At 45.6% G+C, this 10,438-nt stretch overlaps 1 protein-coding gene across 1 annotated transcript in view; it reads left to right on the top strand.

Annotated features, from left to right (window-relative positions):
• Positions 1 to 219: 219 nt before the first annotated feature.
• Positions 220 to 10,438, top strand: part of Synd (protein kinase C and casein kinase substrate in neurons protein Synd) — a 51,213-nt gene continuing 40,994 nt past the window's right edge. Inside the window, exon 1 of the mRNA XM_071707990.1 lies at positions 220 to 593. The gene's annotated coding sequence lies outside the window, so the exon portion shown is untranslated. The remainder of the gene's footprint in view (positions 594 to 10,438) is intronic.

Here is a 10,438-nt window from a genome sequence, read left to right as displayed (position 1 = left end):
TTGAGGTCAGTGTATCTAATTTGAAAAGAAAAAGCGTTAGCGAGACATCTCGGAGATCGAACAAGGAATTCAAATCGCGCGCGGTTTCGGCGGCGCGTACGCGCTCGGTGATACGCTGGCGAGTCCGGCCAATGAGCGCGCCTCGTACACTGCCGCCAACGCTCGGCTCTCCCCGGCGCCTAAGCCACGCCCAGTGCTACGAGGCCCCGCGGAGAGGGTAGAGCTGGAATGGTAATTCACCGTCCGTGGTGCAGCAACATGAGCGTCTGCGGTACCGTTCGCTGAGAAAACGCGCGACGTGACAAAATTCCATTCGCGATTCGTGAATCGCGCGCGGTCGTACGTGTGTCCAGCGGGTGGTCGCGGCGGCGTTCGCGTGTTCTCCGCGCGTGTGTCAACAGTGTCTCGGTGTGCCCGCATTAAACGTTCCCGTACACGTGGAATACGCGGGGTTACCTCGGCTCGGCCGCGGGGTTAAGTTCTCTCTTCGCCGGATTCTACGGAAGGATACCCGCGAGCCACAGCGAGCCAGCCAAGTCGGACCCCCTTCCCTCCCCGACCGGTCGCGCCGTCGTGCCGAGGAATTGCTTTCGGTGAGTAACCCAGAATGTTGTCTTCCGTTCCCGAGCGAACGAGCGCACCGTCGCGCCGCTCGGAGTTGCGCGGATTTGCGAAATTTCCCCCGGCCTGGATTATTCCCCCCGTCCCTCGGCCTTCCTCGCCGACGATCACCCTTGGCAGGCAAAAAAATTGTTTTTATTCGACAGCGGGAGAGGGGAAAGATCCACACCGTTCGCGCTACCGTGCCGTGAGTCGCGAAGACAGATCGTGATTCCGAGAGAGAGAGAGAGACGTTCGTGAATCGCGCGTGAATACCGGGAAACTACGCGGTGATCGGTTTAAGGAATTGTAATCTCCCTTTATCCTCCATCCTTCCCTTCGGCGAGTGACGTCCGCCGGGATGCGGGCGTGAGACGTCGAGCTCCACCGTCGGCCGTCGGCGTTTCGGAGCACGGCAATCGCGACACGGCCGTGAGAGGAACGGTCGGACATTCTCACGACATCGTGTTCTACAAACGGCAATTAGCCGCTATCGTAATTATATTCTGTTGTCTAGCGTCTCGCGTCTCGTTCCTTTTCGCGACGCTTTCAAGGACTCGAACGCGACTGTCTTAAGACTCTCGAGCAGTGGATTTAGGGGTCAGTTACCGGTCAGCCTTTCTACTCGACTGTCGACGTTGCGATGCGTTCGTCTGTTCTCGATGCCGAGATAATATCGCGGCTTGGATTTCGTCGCGAAAGATCGCGGTCGGAAGCGCGCACCAGGTCGAGTCGCGCGACGAGGAACCTCCTTCCCTCGTTTTCCTCTTTTAAAGGCACGGTTTAGCGGGCCGAGTAAGCGGATTCCTCGGTGGTGGAAGTTTTGTCGCGGCGCTCCGCGATTACCTGACCCTGAGAACGCGACGCGGAATGCGGAAAACGCCGCGGAGAAGGTCAATAGTTTCGCGGCCGGCCCCGCCGCCGCCGCGCCGTTCGATCCCTGGACCCAATATCGAATCGAAGAGATCCGCGTTTAGATCTGCGATCCGTCCGCGATTTGTACTCCGAGAATCCACGGTGCGATATATATAAATATTTTTTTTATTGTATGTACATATAATACATTTTTTGTGTAAATTTATCGCCTCCAGAAGAATGCTGTCACAATTTAAAAATTCACAATTTTCGGGAGAGAGGAAAGACAAATTTTATTCAATTTGAATTGTGAGATAACTAACGCTATTACGATGCTTTGTTATAATAAAACTTGTATTGTTTCTTGCAGAGGTCTGGTGTAATTCACTTGTCAATTCACTTATGACACAATTCGTCCAGCGACCGCAGCATAACCGGTTTAAAAGAATAACGACCCTTCTGCTCCATGTGCGACGGATTTCACCATTATAGCACGTAGATAACATTTCAGGCATCTTTTTATGGAGTTAACTCAAAATCGAAATTTTTCAAGTTGTGTATTTTAAGTCGACAGCAGGTATTCTTCTAGGGAGATGCGATATAAAAAATATGTACAATGCATATAAATATGTATTAAATGCCGCGCGAGATTTATCGATCATGCTAATTTATCGCGCTCGTTAATTACGACTCCACAATACGCGGTCTCGTTCTCCGCGCCAATTTCGCTCGCGTTAATCGCGAGAGTTGATCGCCGGCACGGCGCGGCGGTCTGCACCGCGAGGCAAGAAAATTTAGGCCTCCCCCTACTCGCATCGTGCATTTTAACGTTAATTGCGGCTGTTCGATTCTCAGACGCATGCAGATAACGTCGCGCGCGATCTGCGCGTACGATACGGACACGCGGCGCTAAGTAAATGCGAGATATGAATATGGATCTCGAAGCCCGTAAGAGATCTCCGATTACGGGGGGCGGCGTTGACGTCGGGAAGAATAATTTTGTTGTCGGAGATATTATTCGTTAATTTTCCACGAGAATATCCCGAGGGGTTCCGCGCCAAACCTCGAATTGTCACCCCCGAGATTCTTAATTCGTTTCCCTCTCCGTGTTTTCCCAGCGCGCCCCGCGATTAATGCGATTTGTATTCCTCGGGGACTCGACGATGCAGCTTCGCTGCTGGGGCACGCGGAACGGACGTGAAGTCAGGGAACCCCGAAAGGGCAAAGTCCTCCCCGCGCGCTGCACGGTCGTTTGGACGTCGCGCAAATTGGCGGACCTCCAGGTTTTCCGTACTCTCACCCGTCGCGCGTGTTCCCTCGCCTCCCCCCTGCCCGTCCGCCCGCGAATATCGCATTCCTCGCCAGCATCCAGCGTGTGAGCCCCACGTGTGTGCGAGTGTGAGGAGAGATTCGCTTCCGCCATGGGCGACACGTCTAAGCGCCGCGCGTGCCTCGCCCGAGGATCTCGCGTTGGCACGTCCGAATATTTTAACGACGAACCCCCGTAGGCAGCCTCGAAGACAGACTTTTCTTAGAGTTCTAGTGTTTGGAGTTTAGAGAGTTTTTCTTAAAGTGTTTATTATAGTCTTTTTTTCTGTCGAGCCTTCCAAAAACATAAAAATACGAAGTGTGAGTTAAGGCAAACGTACATAGTGTTTCGAGACGAAAAGCGCTGTATAAAAGTGGATAATAATGACGTGAGTTAAGGTTCATAAAAAGAAGGTGCGATAAAATGAAAATATATGAATACATAGAAATAAAGACTAACGTGGAGCATAATTTCCGGAGAAATATCGTCGTAAAAAACACCACGTGCAGGAAGTAAAGGGATATTGTCGTAAATATGAACGCGCAACGAGAAAGTTTGTTTTTCAGTTTCACTTTTAGCGGGTGCTTTGTTTGAGATTCGCCGATCGAGAAACGTAACGTTCAAAACTGAAGAAGCACCAGGGAGAGATTCTGTTTGAACATATTATTTCCACATTATCGGACGATTACTCGAATCAAGGCTCGCTAGTTGTTTTCGTCCAATTTTTTTTATCAACCGGCTAACGGAGAAACGGAATCTAATCTGAAGCCGGATGATGTTTACTTTGCGATATATCCTCTGGAATTTAGAACCTCCGGCGACCAGATGACTGAAATCGATTGCTTTATTGACGAACGCGGAGGCGAGAAAGGACTCGTGAAGCCTCTACGGCGTCGTAAAACGTTTGTTAACACCGAAACCCGAAATTGAACACGTGACATAATAAAAACGCTTATATCAGTATTTATCGAGAGGCACGATAAATCATTCGTAAACGATCTTATCAAACGGGCTGATAATGAAATTGCAGATCGCGCACGCATCGCGATATCGTAATAACCTGCATAAATAATTTCCGGCTGCTTTCGTTATACGTCACAACGGATTTTATACCGTTAAAACGCCGTTGCGGAATCATTACTCAGGAAACGTGTGATTTTCCTAATCAAAGAGGAGTTTCGAGCTAAAAACTCCCGGCGTTAGCATACCGAACGTATAGTAGAACCACCGCGCCGTAAACGCATCACGTTAAAAAGGTCGCGGCGGCGCGACGTTGTGACGTTGTTTTATTGGCTGAACGACGCCAGGCTCTGTAATCACTGACGCCTCACGTAATTGCATGATGCCCCGTGAGGTGTATATCGCAAGTGAATTGACTGGAAGGCTAAGGCCAAGGGTGGCGATTGTTGGATGAATAAACGAACGCCGTTTATCGCCCCGCGAAAGGAAAACTAAATCCTCTTCTAATTCTAATTCGAAATTGCGAGGTACGATAACAGCTCTCTTGCAAATTGACGCAACTTCTCGCAAACGTTGTGTCAACAAGCCGCGTTATCACAACGTCGAGGATACGTGGAAGCGTGGTACATACGCTGCGATTTGAAATAGCTCGAACGGAATCGAGCAAAATAAACTCTTAAAAATTTTGCGAAATGGCTCACGAGAATGTCGGTCTCGTAATATTTAACTATCGTGTTTAACGACGAGATGCGCGGCACGCATTTCAATTCCGACTTCGACGTAACTCTTTCAAAGAGTTTAATTCCCTTTAAGAGTTGCCATTCCCCCTCTCCCGTATCTTCCTCTCTCAAACCGAGCAGCCTCGTTTCATCGTCGATCGTCTCTATCGAGATCCACCTGTGGAGGAGATAACTTTCGCCATTACGAATGCACGGGTACGAGCGGTCGCGCCGGATGGGAGGTGGGACGCCACAAAGCTTTCCAGTGATGCGTGCATTCCACGACGGACGGCACTTCCTGTAAATACCGTAACGGGAATGAAGAGTAACGCGCGCGCGCGCGCGCGCCGGCCGAGGCGGCGGCGACGGCGGCTCGAGGGACGGCTGCTCGAAGGCATGCGAACGAGAGAAAAATCACCGGGCGATTGTGAATTCCGTTGACTGACGACGCCGAGAAACCGCGCCGCGGTATTTCTCGACGCGCGCGGCGCGGTCGTGCATCTCTCTCTCTCTCTCTCTCTCTCTCTCTTTCTCTTTCCCTCTGTCTCGTTGCACCTGCCCACGTTGCCGCAACGCGCATTAAATCACGAAAAGGACGTTTGCGTGGGGACGTTATGTGGAGCGGCGGCAGTGAATGGAATGACCGGCTGTCGGGGTATAAACAACGTCGTTTCTACCTGTAAACCACGTAATCCATCTCCTTTACGCGTAATCCGCGTGCTTAGATAACTTCTGCGCGTGTGCGGCCCCCGGTTTCTTTCTTCCCATCTGTCTTATTTCCGAGGCAAAGACCTCGAACTCGATTATAAGTGCGTAATCATTAATCTTCGGTTTCATGAGCGAACGAGCGGAGAATATTTCGCATTAAGTATGAAGGATGAAGTAGAGAGATAACGGAAACTTACTCTAACTTATATTTTAACAAAACTTTGCGTGATTCGAGGCTTAATCACCGAAGTATCGAAGTATCGAAAATTATGGAGGAAAATTATGGAGGAAAACATGAGGCAGATTCGATTTGTTAAGTTTTAATTGACATTTATAACTCATATTTAAATGTAACTCGTTGCCGTTGTTCGAAGGCTTTGTCAGCAAATGGAATTTCGGTGTTCGAAAGCTGACATCCGCTGCTCATTGTATTTCGAGCTTGTTCCTCGATCGCGCGGGAACAAGATTTGTTTGCCGTTTTCATCTCGATGATCGACGATGCGCCGAAAAATCGCAACGTACAACTCCGCTTATCGAATCCGCATACGTGACACGATATCGTAAAGTGAAATCGCGCGGAAGAATTTGCTCGTAAATCACCTCAGTCATCGCTGGATAGCATTCGTCCGCGCCGTCGTTCATCGAGTTATAATTTAATTTGGCGTAGCCAATACGTACGTCACGGTACTCCGTGTTCTCACCGTGCGCTTAACGTTTTAATGAAGGTATACTTGACCACGATCAATCTGAGGATCATTATAGAGATCGTTTTAACGCGGCAGAAGTTAGGAAAAGTATATCACTCTAATGCGGTTTCAATCATTCGAGAGCAGGAAGCGGTGATAAATTGTGACGCAACTTACGTGCGCGAGCAAATAATTATTTCCTGGCGACGTGAGAGATTAAGAAATCATTCCGATGGAGATTGCCAATATCCTCCGGGCACCGTATCGCCTGCGAGAAAAGTGGAGTATCGCCCGCTCGTTCTCGGGACGATAAATGCGCGCTTAATGAAACCTCCATAATGGTACGCGATCGCGACGCTGCTGTAAGGAACGCGGAAACACGTTTTGCCGATTAACGCCTTTACGAACGCTGTGTCCATTGGCCGGTGTCGCCGATCGACCGCTTCTCTAAGCTCGAGATGGCCGCGCATCGATGAAATAACCGTATTCCAACCGTGCGCCACGTAGCAATACCGCACACGAACTTCCTTCCCACGTACAGCAATGTACACAATTACCGGTAACCCATTTTTCCTTTCGTCAGCAAGACAGACCACCGGTGGTGTTGCGCAACGACATCGATGAAGATTTATCGCCGACGCGTCGCGCCTTTCCCTGAGCGCGAATTACCCGCGTGTCGCTTTGTAATCAGATAAGACCGTGTATAACGACGCCAGAGATAGCGGTGGCGGTAACGAGTCCGATAACCCGGATAATTTGTGTAATAACGTCGAGGGTGTATCGAGCGCCGGGGCTCTTCAAGTCTCGCAAATTCGGGCGATGAAGGAACAATGGCGTAGGTCATCAATTGCATCGGCAACACCAACTATATCCAATAAAGTAAATATTATAATAAAGTAATGAAGTTGTAATAAAATAAAATATTACAAAGATCTAACTGTAATTTCGAGGTCTTTCGCTGGATGGTCCACTGCAAATCCAAGTGTGTTATTTTTACACGCATAAACGTCTAAAAATGACACATTAGACAGAAGCTCTTTTTATGTATTTCTTTATGTGTTAAATTACGTCATTTAAAACGTTTAATCGTGTTAAATTAAAGATTAATACGTTTAATCGTGTTAAATGACGTGATTTAAAAAAAATGTGTAAGAAGAGCTTACGGCTAAAATAACACACTCTTGGATTTGCAGTGCGCCGGACGCGATTTTCGGGGCGGATTGCAAATGCAAATAAAACGAGCGGTTTGCAGGTGGTAGACGATGTGTAGTAGTCTGTAACGAGGCTACATGCAGCCTCCAGTGAGTGACCGTCACCGGTTAACTGCCGCCTCCAACGGTGCCGCAATTTTCCGATGCCTCGGCATCACCCCGTTCCCTGATTCCGCTCTCCTCGCTCGTCCCAACTCCGTGCCGTTATCGTTCTCCTCGGTCATTGATGTGCAAAGTGGAGGGACTCGCACCCACGCGCGAATCATCAGCCCACCATTCGCGTCCCGGTCACGTCCTCGTTTAATAACTTACAGGGCACTCGATCGCGGCGCTTTGATAAATTGGAACGCAATGATATTGCTAATGTGCTCCCATTTACAACGAGTGGGCCGATGCTCCGCAACGTGTAGGCGCATAAACACGTTTAAAGTAATTCTCAAGAAATCTCACAAATATCATAAACAATGATTTTTTTTACATTGACGCGCAAAGTATTGTCTTCTTCACGCGCGGGGTATATCCTAGAATATTTACCATTTGCAGTGAAGTAACCTCTTACTTCTGCGTAACTGTTATATAATAATCCCATACGGGAGATATCGCGTAAAACGCGTGTAAAACGCGGTAGTCAGAGACCCAAGAATGACACAACGTTTAGGAGATCCCGTGTGCATGCCCTGAGGTCTGCAACCGATGGTCGAAAGTGGGTTATCCGAATGGAATGGAACGGCTAGCGATAGCTATTCGATTTTCTCTATACCGGTCGCTTCTGCTAATTCATTACACTCTCTCTTTGAAGCGTGTGGCTGCCTTAGCGCGTGACAAGACACTCGTGAAATAATTATTACACACGCAAATCATGTTACAGGAATGTAAGAGTCGCATCAATGCAACACCGTTATTAATTAATTACTTAAATTGTTAAACACTGAAATCATCCCGCTCGTCTTTGCTCACGTAACAGAGTAGGTATTTCGTAATCTTCCATAACGTACGCCCTAATAATATAAAGGTTCCTGCTATTATTATTGTTCGTCTAATTACACGTCCTAGAGATGCTCTGCCGCAATATGCGAGTAGAAAGTCCGTGAAACATTATTGCAAGCTAATCGCATATTAAACTGTCGTGCACCATAAACATGATATTTTAACGCGCGGACAATCCTATTGTAGCATATATTTTCAAGAAGGCTAATTAATTTTCTAGACTTGCGTACTGCAGATTGCAGCTGGAATAAAAAAAACTGTTACAATACTTGTTATTATTTCTTATTGTATTAAACTTTAAACGAATGAACATATATATTGATCGTGAAATATTAAATTTAAAAATTAATATAAGATTATGTTTTGTTACAACAATTATGATGCAAAAAAATTTCTATTTTTATATTATTTAAAGACGTTTATATTATTTCACACGGTCCACAATACCTCGAACCCCGATTGTCCTCTTATCATTTACACCTAAATAAGGTGCGTATGCGAACCGATATAAAATGAAATTATTTGGAATAACATATTTGAGACGTACGATAAACTGCGATAAACCCGAGGTGATGATAACAGCCGCGAATCATTTAATCTCGAAAGTATTTGCCCGCGTTCAATGGTCATCGATACGTACCGCGCGAAACAAACGTCAAAGAAGTTCGACTTGAGGTATGAATCGGAATTGTCTGGGAGAAATGCACGCGAAAAGATTCTCGGTATCGCGGATGAAACCGCGGCACGTGTTAGCACGAAACCACCGTCGTAACGAACATAAGAAGTTACATCGTGCAGGCCGAGTGAAAGGATTCCTTGGCTCACACTTTTACATTGCAACCTTCGGACGTGACGCATAAGCGTTAGTCGTCATTTCCGCTTTTGCGTGCCACCGGGCTGTTTCACGATACACGAAAGTGTCGTGGGGTCGAAGCCAGTTTTTCTGCCTTCAGATATCGTCGATAAGATCGATGGAAATACGATAAAGTGCATTTCTCCCCGCGGCTCTCCAATTGCTATAATCACGGATAAAATTATTTCTAACGCTTTCTGTTCGAATTTTTCGCTTTTCTTGAATCTTTTTATTTAATTTTTATTTATTCTCCAAGCATACAATCAAAAATTGAATAATTATCTACATGAAAATTTAAACTTAAAAAAAAATTAAGTATTTTTTCTTCAAAAATATATCTATATCTCCTTTAACCCTAGAAAGCATATGTGGGGTAATACGTTACCCCACGCGAAATTCAAATTATGCCCCTGACTTAGGAAGGTTCGTTTTCATCCATTTGTTTTTTGAAATTTTTTTACTGTTTTTTTTTACTACCAGAAACTGATGACTACTATCGTCTTCCCTATTAAAGAGCAAAAAAAATTATCTATTACAAAGTTTTTTAACAACAAATAGAAACATTATACACGCGGTACAAGTTTGGGGTAATTTATTACCCCGCTTGGCCTTTCACGTATGAGAAAATTCATATATGCTTTCTAGGGTTAAAAATATGTACTTATACACGGTATTCGATGTCTCCGGCTTGACAGACACCGTTTGCAATTTTAATTCAATCTCTTGAGATTTACTCTCTTGGTTGCAGAGAATGTCCTTTCCTTCAACAGTAATGGAATTTCTCGTTAGCTTTTGCAAGTTGGAAGTTCGCGCTCGACGGACGACCCAATTAAGTTTTGATAACCATGTTACATTTAACTCCAATAAATGATAGACACTACAAATGTAAAAATAATTAACAATTGATTTTGTTGTACATTAACAACGTACTTAGTTATCTGTCGCACTTTTACTGAATCTTATCAATAAAGACCACTTTATTTATTGACTAATAGACGATAAAATAATATAGCAATATAGTGATAATTACTTAATTTTCATCAAATCTCGAGGCGGAAATCCTGAAGGGAATCAAGTAATATGTAACTGTATGCAAAAGTAGATGGAAGATCCATCGAGTGCAACGAAGCACGGGGTCTGAAATGAATGGGAGCATGTCCCGCGGTTAGAAGGAGAGAAGGTACCGTAAGGAAAAAGACGCTCGATCGAAGTGAGCATTGGTTCCGTAAAAGGATCTCAATTTGCGGTCTTTTATACGAGTGTCTACTTACTGCTACATAAATCTCTTTAATGACAAGTAAATAATATTTTCATCAGATTCGTCGCCGAGAAAAAAAGCCACGTCAAACAAATCGATAAGATTCGGAAGAAGATTTACGATAAAATAAATACCGCAATATATTTCCGGTAAAATAAATTTCTAACGTACACATTTATTAACGTGCAATTTCGCGCATGAAATACTTTTCCAATTTTTTTTTGTAACGATTATTACTACTCTGGGTAGACAGAAATACTCTTTTAACTAAATCTTTCAAGAAAGTTTGACT

Source organism: Temnothorax nylanderi, unplaced genomic scaffold (genome assembly GCF_030848795.1).
Source record: "Temnothorax nylanderi isolate EJ_2023f unplaced genomic scaffold, tnyl_v1.0 TNYL_tig0063_pilon, whole genome shotgun sequence".
Lineage (NCBI taxonomy): Eukaryota > Metazoa > Arthropoda > Insecta > Hymenoptera > Formicidae > Temnothorax > Temnothorax nylanderi.
Note: the sequence above shows the minus strand (reverse complement) of the source record. Positions and strands in the feature narration are given on the sequence as shown.